This window comes from Triticum aestivum, chromosome 6B (genome assembly GCF_018294505.1).
Source record: "Triticum aestivum cultivar Chinese Spring chromosome 6B, IWGSC CS RefSeq v2.1, whole genome shotgun sequence".
NCBI lineage: Eukaryota > Viridiplantae > Streptophyta > Magnoliopsida > Poales > Poaceae > Triticum > Triticum aestivum.
In genome coordinates this window covers 618,851,588-618,863,685 of record NC_057810.1, presented here as the reverse complement: position 1 = coordinate 618,863,685, position 12,098 = coordinate 618,851,588, and positions in this window count along the sequence as shown.

The following is a 12,098-nucleotide window of genomic DNA, read 5'->3' as shown; positions in this document are numbered from 1 at the left end:
CTCTACCTTTCCTCCTCATAAGTGCTTCTTCTTCGTCCGTCGTTGCCATGGCGGTGAGCAGAGCTCTAGGTCGAGAACTACTCGTAACAAGGGAGCGGCAACCAAGGCTGCAGAAAAAAAGAGAGGGCTCGCCACCACACAGAGACCTCGAAAGATCTCTCACGGGAAGGCGATGGCTCCCAGGAGCGCCCTAGCCGTGGAGGAGAACATGCCGAGTCGGCGGCGCTGGAGTCGTTATCCCTCGACGGCATGCCCGATCAGCTCAATAAGCACCTCAATAAGCAGAAGGAATTCAGCTAAGGCTTGATGGAGTTGCTGAAGGAGAGCCTCGACGACATGCCCGCTGAGCTCAATAAGCAGGGGGAGTTGACCGCCGGCTTGGTGATGCTGCTGAAGAAGAGCATTGCCTCGGAGAACAAGGCGACTGGCGAAATCCTACGACTTCAGGAGGACAAGGCGAAGCTCTGCCACGAGATCGACCTGTTGAAGGAGAAGAACGCCGGCTGGAAGAAGCTTCATGAGAATAGTAGTTCCTCGATCAAGATGCTGCAGGCCCTCGTCATGGAACCTAAGGAGGAGTTGGCGAAGCTCCACATCGAGCACCCGGCTGCTGTCAAGGTACGTAATGCGGCCGTGGAACAGATGATGAAGGCTCGCGTCGAGAAATCCCGCGTCAATGGACATAATGAAGAAGATGGCGGTAGAGACGCGCAAGGAGATGGAGGTCGTGGAGGCGATGAAGAAGCAGTTACGACTCTGCGGCGAATTATATCATTTGGGGTGATAATCTTCCTTCTTCTTTTGCTCATGTGTTTCATCTTTTGCTTCGGGTGTTTCGCCGCACGTGTCACGTTCTCTGCGAGGCATGAATAGAACAATGCTTTTTTTAGGGAATGAATACAACAATGCTAACAATGAGATGACTAGCAAATTAGAACATTTTTTATCGCCATATGGCACTGGGCTGCCGTGTTTCGTGCTCCTCCGTCGCAGTACTACTCCAGTGGAAAACTTGAGTATACCACACGGTTCTTTGCTCCTCCTCAGGTCGTCGGCGCATTTATACAAGCAGTCAAATCACAAGGCCCTGCCTTCCAGCAGTAATGAGCCGTCAAATCACAAAGGCCCTCGCCTTTCATGAAACCGACCAATCTAGACTGCCCCGCCCTCTAGCCTTTTAAAAAATGTATATTTTTGTACAGTAGTAGTATTGATGGATTGCGCCATGGAGCAAAACTTGAAATTAGAAAAAAGGTGGTACATATAGAGAGCGCTCGTCGCCAAATTATGCATATAGTACTATTAAAAAGGCTAGTCAGAATAATGGTGCCCAGCACAACCCACCCCTCAAATAAAACTAAGCATCCTGGAATTCTTTGACAAAACTAAGCACCCTGAAATTCTTTGACAACTAAACTGCTGGCTATATGATGTTGGCCATATATATTGTACGTATATAATGAGAAGAAACGAGTGGTAGTACTATACCAACTAAAAGATGAAATGTAAGAAATACTAGTATGTACGTACTGAAGAGTTAAAGTAACGAGAAGAAACATAACATAGTTCTGCTGGGGGCTCAGCACAACACACCCCTCAAATTAAATTAAGCACACCTGAAATTAAACTTTGCAACTATTCTGGTAGACATTGCATTAGAACCACCATGAGTAATGACACTGCCACCTTACTCGGAGTCCTCGTCCACGTCCCCGACTTCGTCCTTGTCCCTCTTCCTCTTGGCCGATACTTCTTTGCTTGAACCGCACACTTGGGTGTTGCTCTTCATCCAACCCTTGTAGATATTGAAACAAAGGTAGCCATCCATTGCAGCGTAGTGGATGTGGTCTATATCTAGTACATTCTGCTTCCATGCATAACGATGAAACGTGTATGGAGGTTTCTCCAGTTTACCATACGAAGGATGAACCATTGCTCCTGCCAGGGTCAGCACTGAAGGCTGATGAGAGGACACTAGCCGATTCTTCTGGAGGTCGAAGGTGTTGCCTACAACGAGGCCTATCCGACCCAGGACTTCTTTGTCGTTACCAAAGTCTACAGTAACGAATTTTACTAGGTTGCTCTCAAGGAAGTCCTTAAAATCCAGGCATTCAACGTTGGCATGGCATATGTGTAAGACCAAGCATAAGTCATGCACGCAAGCCTAGATCATGGAGGGCTTCTTTCTCTCTTCGTCCTTTAGATCCTTCTCTCGTCCCAAGACTGTGGTATACTCAACATCTAGCCCAGCGACCCACTCATCATCTGAGTTTTCGAACATCCGTCTGAAGCGAGAAAGGCATCCTTTCACCGTCGCGGAAGAATGGGTGTAGATGACGTCGAACTCATCGCCGGTGATGGTTCTAACCTTGTACTCACCACCGATCATGGAGATTTGGGACGCCATGGATTTGGCAAGAGGGTTAGGATTAGGGGAACTGCCATAATGTGAAAGGACGGGACGACTAGGAGCGAACCGCCATAGTATTAAAGGACGTGCGGGGACGAGTAGGAGCGAACTGCTAGCGTGCGAACGACAGGGTAGTGGCTTTCCATTCTCCCATGATATGGGCTTCCGAGAGCCCTTGGATCTGAGATCGAATGGTTGCATGGCGTGATTCTAGACCTATGGGTGAATATCCTATCCTGGAGGGTTATTCTGCAAATTTTTAGCAACTTAGCATATGACCGTTTGATCTCAGATCCAAGGGCTGCTAGCAGCCCGTATCATGGTCGCGCCTACCACGACCGTCGCGTCGCACTCGCGGTCGCGCCCTTGGAGATTTAACATGGTGCATTAGGCTATCTGATGTTGGCATGTCATACATAGTCATCACTTAGTCACTCATACTACAACAAGGTTAGCTATAAGGTTGGCTATAAGTGTATTTTTTTTACTTCTCTCTATCTCTTTCTTCGTACTCTATGTAGTGCCAAAAACGTTCTTATATTATGGGACACTGGGAGTACTAGTATTTATTGCATTTGCCAAGGAGTGACCTCTTCCAATGAAATGGTGTGCTTATTAGTTTTTTGTTGCTAAGTTTGCTTCATTTAATTAGCTATAGACTCAAAATTGTATTTTCACCTAGGTACACGCGCTTAGCACCGTTTCTTCCTTGGGTCACCAAACTAGTCTCTCTCTTCTTGATTAACTTGCCACATCAGACTTTATGCCCATGTGGCAAGCTTAGCACCTGTAGGAGCAAGTAAGTACAATAGTGCGCTTTACATGGAATTTTTGCATATGTGGAGGAAAGAGAGGCAAGGAAAAAGTGGAGAAGTGGGCTCTCATGCAAGAGCCAACCTCTACTACATGGTGGAACATTGGGAGATGCACCTGTATGGAGGTGGTTAGGAATCGGGAGACTCACGCCGATCGTAGCGCCATAGTTAAAATGATAATGGCATGTCAAATCATGTGGCCCCACCTATCCAGCAGTAACTCGCGGTCAAATCACACATCCCTATGTTTGCAGCAGCCTACTCCCTCGTCTTCTCGCATCTCTGTCGAATCGACTAGGCGGAACTGCCCCGCCTACCGCACAGGAAAAGCCCCGCCCTCGACTTTTAAATAGTACGGTATATTAATTTTGTATCCATGGATTGCACCATGGAGCAAAGCCTTTAGAAAACGGCGGTACACATGTACGGAGTATACATCACGCCCGTCGCGTTCGCGTCGCACCCCAGACGGCCGGTCGGTCTGGCACGCTGCTCTCCGAATGGAATGCGTGTCATATTGCATTTGCACACACATGTGGGACCGCAATTGAGAACCGACCATAGCCACACTCCCGGCCCCGCAAGTCGGGTGACTTAATAGAAGAGGGAGACGAGTGATAGTACTAGGGAAGTGTTGTACTACGTTGGTGCCTGGTCGATCCCTGCAAGACACGGAAGATCAGTTCGTCCATGCATGTGACCAGACTCCAGCAGACACGCCTCGATTGGCTATCGTCTACATATCGTGCAGGTTGTGTTGTACATGGCTGTAGTTGTGGTGAGAAATCTAAAAAAAGGTTTCTTGTCATCTCGCAAAATTAGGTGTCATGTGTTTCGGATCACTGCGAGGGTTAAACAACGACAATTGAGTTGGGCTAGTCATTGGGGGCACATGCACGAAGACTACTCGGCTGCCAGGACATCTATCGACAGACCCATTTTCTACAAGTTTATCTTTAATTTGAGCTTTGTACCTCATCTAGTTTGTCCGTAGGGATTCATGTTGTCTCCTTTGGGCAGTGAGGTCATGATTTCTTGTCATGTGGCATTTTTTTCGTGTTATATGTTATAATCCCGCGCTTAAGATCAAAATGACGACAACTGCGCCTCCGGGCCACGTGCATGAAGACTTCTCGATAGTCATTGACGAGGTCAGGCCGGCTCCGGTAGACAAAAGAAACTAGTACTACTCCACTATATAGGCAGGAGCCTCCGCACTTGCTTGCTAGTGTTGCTCTCTTCACACTGTCTTGACCTCTCCAGATCTAAACACGACAGCGGTGGCCACTCTCTCTCTCTCTCTCTCTCTCTCTCTGCTCACTGCTGGTCACAGATCCAGCCAGATCCTCTCCGCTAGGGAAGGTGAGAAGGTGCAACGTTCACGCGGTCATCCTCGGCAATGGCTCTTACCCACTACTAGCGCGTCCCGATTAGCCTGCCTTGCCATTCTCTCCCCAGCACCGCGGGCGAGGGAGGGCCTCTGACCCCTTCTTCCTCGTTGCCATAGTGTGGGAAGATCCAGCCTCCCGCCGCCCACCTAGCGACATCCCGGCGACCATCAAGTATAACTTTCTTCGAAACTGGCCTTGCTCTACTTCCCGAGCTCCTGACGTTGCTGCATTTGTATCTTTTACTATTTCTCAGGCCCCCTCGTAGATAGGCTCGATCGGCTGTTCGAAAACCACCTAATTTTTTTACGTTTAAGAGGTAAAACTAGTTCATGCACTCGAATCTAGTACTACTTGTTCAAACAAGGAAGAAAGGGGGTGGGGTGGGGGAGGATTTGTTACCTGAATCTAGGACTTGGTCGAAAGAGGAAATAATGGGGGTGAAAAGTAGCAGAGACTGGGTATCCAACTGTCTCTAGGTCTAATAGGGGAATAAAGGGAAACGCAGTACAAACTCAATATAAACCCGATCTATTGGTTGAAAAAGGAAAGAAACTGGGGACTAGGGGACAAATCAACAGAGTAAGTCCATCACTAGATTTGCTAGCTTCACATAGTATAAGGTGGCTATACCGAACAAAATGGGACCAACCCAGATATCCTATTCTGATGTTTGTTGCCCCGAGCCACTCTTATGTAATGCCACTGGTAAAATGTAGTAGTCGCACTGTTAAAAGTAAGGACACGTTAAACCAATGTTGTTTTCAATGTAATGCGTCCAGTAATATGAATCAATGGCACTTTTTTACATGTCATGTTAAATTTCCCATTAAGATAAGTTGGTTCTTTTCGTTACAAATGCAACGTCCTGGTCCGCCTACTCCCCCGTGCCCAAAGTAATGTCATATTTAATGGTTGTCCTAGTTAATCCTAATACCCACACTAATATCTAGCAATGCCACTGCTTTAGAAATTGCTACTGTCCTTGTAGGATTGCCATCCAGATAAGGAACATGCTTCTTTTCATTCGTTGCATGTTTCATCACTTGTTAGTCACCCTCCTTTCCACCTTTTTTGTGCAAACAGAGATATACATTTCACGCTCGATCTTAGTTGAACTCCAAAAATGATATCCAAATTATAATTGAGCATTCCAAGAGCATCACAACCAACCTTGATGTTGCTCAATTTTATTGCAACTAATGAAGAAGAAGCTATGTGGGTTTCATTTTCTAATGGAAATGGAACCGGGGCTGGAGCCCTTCTCTTAAAAAAATTGAAGAAGAAGTTGCTAGCTCACGGGACATTGCTTCATTTTAGGTGAACTGCACCAAAATTTCCCATGAATTGAATCATCCATGTTGGTGACTGAAAGAGCTAGCTTTAGCATCCCAGTCTAAGCACCCCCGGCCTCCATCCTTGCAACGCACGGTACACCTCGTTTGCCACATGCTCGACACTAGTGTCACTGATAAAATGAAGTAATAATACAGTTAAAATAGAGCGAGTGTCATCTATATCATTTCATTTCCAATGTAGATAAAGGAAGTGCTTCTCTTTTTTAATGTATGTTTCATCAACTAGTCCCATTGTTAATGTTTAAGCGTTTCTGCAAACTGGGGTGCTTAATTTTGTTGATCTGTACAAAAATAGAGATTTGAATGTCTCAAGGTGCCTCCTTGTACTTACCTTAAATATCGGTAGCCCAATTTATGTATGGACCTCCCATTCGAGGTTTTATTTTTCCTGAATATCGGCAGCCCAATTTATGTATTTTTTTGAAGAAAACGTAGAGGTCTGTTCTATTTTTCTATATAAGAATAGGAATACCAGGTCCAACTTATGTTTCCCTTCTAACTATATTATATATAATTAAATTATTTTATATGTTATTATATATTATTTTTATTGTCATATTATATTTAATAGATACTTACATATGTAAGAAAACAATATCCCACATCTTATTAACTTATAAAAATTATTTTTTAACAATAAAATCCTGGATTGTGTTGGCACGGAAATCCTAGTGATTGTGTACAAAAGCTTGGTAAGATTGAAGGACGAATGTAATAATATCACTTATTATTTAAATATATTTATAACAAAATGCTCAGTACTTTTTATTTTTTGATAACATTGCGGGCCCAACCCAACATTATAATTAGAATCAGCCCAGCAAAATCGTGTATTTCGAGAAAGTGAAAATGGCCTGTTATTTTTTAGGAAATAAAATAAATGGGCCGCATGGACGCTACATTATTTGTTCACCCAGCCCAGCTAATGGCTGTAATTCAAAAAAAGATCAAATTGACTGTAAATTCTACCGCGCAAAAAAAGACTGTAAATTCTGAAAAAATGGGTTGAATACGTGCCACATTTTTGGAGGCTGAAATGTGGGCCAATAGGTCGAAGCCAATGCAAGTCGTTGTCAATTTAGTCAACAAATGATTCTGACATGTTAGCCGTTGGGTTTACATCCAACGACCGGCATCCATCTTCAATCTCTTGTCTTCTTCCTCCAGCGCCATCGGGACCACCTCCCGCCTCTTGCTGCTAGCAGCTCTACTTAGCACGCTTCGCTATGAAGCGCTAGTCCACTGTTAGCCAGGCCATCCCTCCACCCCTCCACACCTCTTGTTCTTCTCCACCGACTACCGAACCACACCGCACTAGAACCAGTTAACCCTCCTACACCTCTCTGTCTGCGACTCTACTCCCGTGTCTTCCCATCTCCAGCTCGTTGTTGTCCGGGGCCTCGCCGTCTTCCACCACCTTTGATGCGCTCAACGGGGTGTGGTCAACGTGGTTAACGAACGACACCATCAGAAGTAGACTGTGCATGGAGAGGCTGACAGCTGGGTCCATGGCTGCACACAAGGAAATGCCTCCTTATTACGCGCAAAATAATGATTCCTCCACCTGACATCTGGGACCCACCGAAAGGGCCTCTGTATTTCACGAAAAAAACATGCACCCCGCTGACAGGTTGGACCCACTAGCTATCTTCGCACGCAAGGAAGTGCCTCCTTATTACGCACAAAAAAATGAATACCCCCCCTGCCAGCTGGAACCCAGCATAGTGGGAGGCTGACTTGTGGGCCTACCAAGTTTACAGGGATGGAGGGCTTTGTCAACTTAGTCAATATGAACGATTCTAGCTCCTGTTACCGTAAGATGTTCATCCAACAAGCATAGTGCTTCTTCAACCTCTGGTCTTCTTGCTCCAGCCGCCGAAACCAGCGCCGGTCGTGTCGCGTGCTCCTTCCTCCCGTGGCCGGCTGTGATGCCGCGGAGGCCTCACCGCCCCCTACCACTCCCACCGCTGGCCAGGACATCCCTCTACACACCCACACCCCCTGTTATTCTGTGGCGACACCAGCCTCACACCGCAGCCGAACAAGTGAACCCTCGTACTCCTCTTCGTTTGGACATCCAATGCTATGTCTTCCCCGGCTCCGTGTTGTCCCCTTCCTAGGCCTCGCCATTGTCCACCGTCGTGGTGCTCTCAGCGTGGCGTGGTCAATGTGGTCAATGACCGAATTCCATCGGAAGAGTACTGTACGTGGAGAGGCTGACAGCTGGGTCCACTGCCGCCGCAAGGAAGTGCCTCCTTATTACGGGAAAAATAATTATTCCTCCACCTGACAGTAGGGACCCATCGGACGGGCCACCGTATTTTGTGAAAAAAACATTTCCCCCCTGACTGCTGGGACCGACCAGCAACATCTTCGCACGCAAGGAAGTGCGTCCGGGCAAAAAAAATTGATTCGCCCCCTGACTGCTGGGACCCACCAGCTACATCTTCGCAAGCAAGGAATTGCCTGACAGTCGGGACCCACCTGGTCGAAGCGTACGTAGTGTTGTCATTCTGGTCGCGAACGTGTACGTACATACTGATCGATGTAGAGGCGCGCACGTGTCGTAGTAGAGTCGCGCACGTAGCATGTACACGTACGTACAACGGCCAGGGTGTAAGAAAGAAAATACGGCCATGTACATACATACGGGCGGGGTCTCGAACGCCTACTCGCGCATATGTACGGCCAGGGCTCGTGTACATAGTTGGGTCGGAACGGAGAAACCGCATCGTCGTCGTGTTCATGCACTACAAAAAAATACACTTCCGTGATGATACGTGTTTGTCACAGTAGGTCGCGTTTTTTGTCATGCATGTACATCCATGACAAATTTATGACAGAATCAAGATAGTCATACATGTGCTGTCGTAGAAGTGTTCCATGACATTACCAAAATTATCATCACGGAAGTGTCCACTTCCATGACGATAAATTGCGTGTCGCAGAAGTGCTTTCGTCAAGGGTGACCGACATGTGGCATCCACCGTAACGGAACGCCGTTAAGCTATCAGGTCGGGTTTTGGATCCGATAACCCATTAACAGCCCCGACCAATGGGGATTTTCCACGTGTAAAATCATCATTGGCTGGAGGAGACACGTGTCAGGTCCGCGCTGGCACAGGTGTCACTCATCCAATGGGCGAGACGCGCCGATGATATGTTGACACATGGACCGACCCATCAAGTTTAAATGGGCCGGCCCAACTAAAGGCCCACAAGATTTGGCGGGCCATAATGGGCCAGCCCAGCTAAAGGCCCACGAGATTTTGCGGGCCATAATGGGCTGGCCCAGCTAATGGCCCACAAGATTTCGCGGGCCCTAATGGGCCGGCCCAGGTAAAGGCCCACAAGATTTTTGTTTCCATAATGGGCCGGCCTAGGTAAAGGCCCACAACATTCTTGCGGATCATAATGGGCCGGCCCAGCTAAAGGCCCACGAGATTTTGCCGACATTAACGGGCCGGCCCAGCTGTAGGCCCACAAGAATTTGAGGGCCCTAGTAGGCCGGCCCATTAACTGGCTGCCATGTTTTGGGCCAAATGCCGGCCCATATTTGATCAGGTCCATTAATGGCCTGCCACGTTCCGGGCCTAATAGTGGCCCATATGAGATCCGGCCCATTAAAAGCCTACCACGTTCTGGGCCAAATTACGGCCCAGATCAGGTACGGCCTTTTAAGAGGCTATGGGCTCAATTATGGCCCATATCAGATTCGGCCCGTCAACTGGACACTATGCTTTTGGGCCCACTTGCTAGAGGCCCACTTAGTAATTCGGCCTGACATTAGTTTTGGCCTCTTAAGGACCCGTTTAACATTTCGGCCCTATATTAATTTCGGCCTGTTAAATGCCCGTCATATAGTTGGGCCTAACTACGGCCCAGTTTGCATCCGGCCTGCTCGCAGCCGATATCTGATTGGGCCAAAGAAGGACCGAGACAATTTTGGCCTGTTAAAAGCCCGTGATTTGATTCGCACAATCATGGGCCGGGGTTCATTTCGGACTGCTGCCGGCCCGTTAGCTGTTCGGCACGTTTCAGGCCCAACCTACATCGTGATTGCATGAGTGTCACATCCCTAGCTTCTGGTGCTGCCTAGTGTTTGCATCATGTTTAAATTTTTGAAACTTGAACTGAGGAAATTTGGAAGCCTCAAAAACTTAAATAAAAGAAGGGCAAAAACCCTAAAATCTCATTCATTGTTCCAAAATGCTCTTCTTAAATGTTTGATAATTTTTGGCAAGGGTTCTGGTCCCAACCAAAATATTGAACATTTTTAAGGACTTAATCTTGGGACTTTGAATTTAAATCATTAGCTATTTGAATTTGAATTATATTCATATAATTAGAATATAATTTCAAATACCCCTGAAATATTTTATGAGCTTTTGGAAAAGTCCATCTAGCAAAATAAAAATATTCAGAGGAGTTTTTGGCATTGTTTGAATTATTTTAAATTCAAAACAGTGGCAAAACAAATTTAAAAAAATAAAACAAACAGAAAATAAAACAGAGCACTTACCTGGCGCTCACCTCGCAGCCCACCTGGTGGCCCAACAGGACCGGCCCAGCGTGGCCCAGCCCACCTCCTCCTGTCGTCTTCCTCCCCTCGCCCCGAAGCAGCTCGGTGGCGAGCGCTGGCGATGCCCCGGCCACCTCCTGCTTGCCCGCCTTCCCCTCGTCGCCCTGGACCCCGTCCGCGACGCCACGCAGCCCCCTGGTCCCTCTCGCTCACTCCCTCGAGCTCATCCCCCTTCTCTGTTCTCTCTCTCGCACGCAGCCACCGAACCCACCCGCCGCCGCCGTTCGTTGCCGCCGTGGCCACAGCCCCTGCCTCGCCCCGCCGATGCTCTCAGAGGCGCCGCCGCCACCTACTCTCCCTCCTCTCCGAGCTACACGAGCCAGGACGGCCCCAAGACGACGCTTGCGGCCTTCTTCTCCGACCACGGCCGCCGGATGCCGCCGTCCGATTCGCCGTCTCCACCGCCTCCCCGAGCACGCCGACCTTCTCTTCGAACTCACCGTGAGCCCCTGTCCATTTCCCCTCTCTCCCCGTGCCCGTCCGCGCCTTCTAACCACCGTGGCTGTCGGAGCCGACAGTTCCTTGCCGCCGGTGATGACGCAAACGAGGCTGGAGCAACCGTAGCTAACTCCCGAGCACGGCAACGTGCTCAGCACTCTTCCAGGAGCCGGGCGCGCCCACCCGTGCGACCTGCCGTGCCCCCTAGCGCCTAACCCGCCGTTGGCCGAACTCCGGCCGCCTCCGCGAGCTCGTTTCCGGCGAGCTCGGTCCACCCCGGCTGCTGCCACTAGTCGTGTTAGATGCGCGCGAGCCTGGGCATCTCGTAGAGCCCCTCCGCCGCTCTTTTGGTCATCGAAGGGCGAATCCCGACGCTCTCCGCCGTCCCTGGCCTTGCCGGCGACGAGCCTCGGGTCAACTCCGGCGAGTTTGACCCGGGTTTGACCCCTGGTTGACTCTCCTGAGTCAATGACAGGTGGGGCCCAGCCCTGTTAACTATTTAGGATTAGTTTAAATTAATTTTAGTTTAACTAATTACACTGACACGCGGGACCCACTGTCAGGTTTGACCCGGACCGTGTCTCGTTGACTTGCTGACGTCATGATGATGTCAGGCTGACGCAGTAAACCCTTTTCTGGATTTTAAATAAATCTAAACGATTTATTTATTTCAGAAAATAGCTAAAACTTCTAAAAATCATAGTAATTCAACCGTAACTCCAAATGAGATAAATTATATATGAAAAATGATCAGAAAAATCCAATCTATCCATCTGTACTATTCTCATGCATGTTAGAACAACTTATAGCTGCTGTTTAGCACAAATCATATAAATGACATTTGAATTTCACATATGGAGTTTGGTTTTGAACTTAGGGTTCAAACCAACTTCATTTAACTTTGTTGCTAGCTGCATTAGCTCAAACCACAGCATATTGCCATGTCACACTCATGCATCATATTGTTGCATTGCATTGATTGTGTTCTTCTCTGTTGCTGGTGTTTGTCCCCTCTCGATAGACGTGGTTCGACGATGAGTTCGATGACACCGATGAAGAGCTATACTATCTTCAGAAGTGCCAGGCAAGCAAAACCCCCTTGTTCAT